We start from the raw sequence: 2113 nt of genomic DNA, 5'->3' as shown, positions 1-2113 counted from the left end.
TTCTTATTTTCTTATTGTCTAATTTGTTCAAGCTGGGAATAAACATGACTATTATTCCTCTTTACCACTCAAGGAAATTTTTCTAAGAAGATTCCTAAGTTGTCTCTCAATGACTTAGCTTTTCTAAATCCCTTTTCTAGCTGTTAGTAATTAACAAATAATACATACAGGATAATTTATTGTAGCAGACATTTTTAAGTAAGTTCTTTTTTAAACTTAGCCATAACAGGATATTAAACATGTTGAAAAAAATCTATAATTCAATTATTTTAAAAATGGAAAGACACTGAAATATGGATATGTATAATATATTGTAGTATCCCAAAACAAAGAGTTAAAATGGGGGAGGGGAATGGCTGTATAGGGTTAGAGATGGATAGAAAATCCAGAAGATGTCAGAAAACCTTCACAGAAGAGATGAATTTTGATTTTTTAAATGAGTAGGAGTACATCAGACAGTAAAGGTTGGGTTGAGGATATTCTAGGCATATGGCATAAAGATTTTGAGATATGGGGAACAGTGAGAAGTTCAATGGGGAGATCCTATATTACACGTGGGAGTGTAATATAGAGCACCTAGTTAGAGGGTACATTAGTGGACTGGTAAGGAATAGAGGGTACATGATGGAGGAGGTCACATGGATGGATGGGAAGAGAATGTAAGGTTCATGGAGGCAAACCTGTGAAGAAAAGTTGTGGCAAAAACATGAAGACCATGTGGATGCTGTTATGGAGTTTTTATTTTGTCCTTTAGGGAATGGAAGTGCCACCAGTCTTATACTAGGAAAGAAATGGTCAAATGTGCAAATTAACAGAAAGTCCATCCTAACAGCTATATGAAGAATGGCTAGGAAACCAGCAGTGGTTAGGCCATCAAAATAGTCCAAACAAAACTTCTAGACTTCTCACAGGCTTCAAGACTCCAAGATATAAATCCCTAATTACAGAATTTTAGGCATTAGGATTTGGAAAAGCATTATGTGACTAAGTTTTTATAAGGTCATTTTAGGTCACAACTTATAAACTTATTACTAGACAGTATATTAACAGAAAGAGACAATGGCAAGGTCAAAACACTCCTAACACAAAACATGTTAGCTTCTCACCTCATGAGCTTGACACTAGAATTGTGAACATATATCTCAACAAAGCCAACATATTTTTTAAATATGCATTTTTAAATGATACTAGATTTAAGGCATTATGTTAGATGCTAAGACATTAAGTTAGATGCCGGGGCAGGGGTAGAAACGGAATAAGGATCATGAAGTAAAAATGGAGGAAAAAAAAGGGCTATTGGCAGACATTATAGCCTTTGCATTTCCATTGTTATTTCCTCAATAGTGTCATGACTTTTCTTACCATTTTAAAACATATTAGTGTAGTTTGCGGGGAGAAATAATTTTAGAACTCACGCACCGATAATCTTAGTGACAAAAGACCTCCATGAGATGAGAATGAAAGGAAACAGGAAACATTTCTGAGCTGATCTACTTGACCTGAATGCTTTATGTCTTACTGACTGATTAAATCAATTCCCAGTGCTCCTGGAGTTTAAAATAATGGCTGAGAAAATGAGAATGAGTCTTAAATTTACTGATAATTTTGGCAAATGTTGAAATCTGGTCCATGTGCAGCTTAGCCCATTATGCTTCAGTGGTTTTTAATGTACAATGTAGTTTTAAAATTTTTTTGCCCCAGATAGAAATTGTCTGCCTTACCTTTAGCGAAATTGTATCCACAATGAAAGATCAGATTAAATGGAATAAGCGCAATGCTTATAAATTTGGATTAAGAGAAGCTGAAAGGATGCTTAAAATGTATCTTTAAACCTAAGTGCAAAATTTCCATACATACCTTGAAATATGTATTGGGGTATTAAATGTGCTCAGTAAGCTAAGCAATGTGTTAGATAATTAATAAACATTTAACAGCATTGATTTTTTACAGCCTGCTTTATTGAACTTCTTATCAGTATTGAGCAGATGGGTCATAACTATGAAAAACTATATATGTGGATTATATTTGAAAAATACTGTTCAGTGAAGCATTTACAAATGTAATTTAATGCACAGAGCAAGACCCCAAAGTTAAGGTATTTTTCCTGCATTAA

The sequence above is a fragment of the Mirounga angustirostris genome, unplaced genomic scaffold (genome assembly GCF_029215605.1).
Source record: "Mirounga angustirostris isolate CCGP_5_RB_7025 unplaced genomic scaffold, mMirAng1.0.hap1 SCAF_12, whole genome shotgun sequence".
Classification (NCBI taxonomy): domain Eukaryota; kingdom Metazoa; phylum Chordata; class Mammalia; order Carnivora; family Phocidae; genus Mirounga; species Mirounga angustirostris.
The sequence above is the reverse complement of the archived record's forward strand: the minus strand, read 5'-3'. Positions refer to the sequence as shown.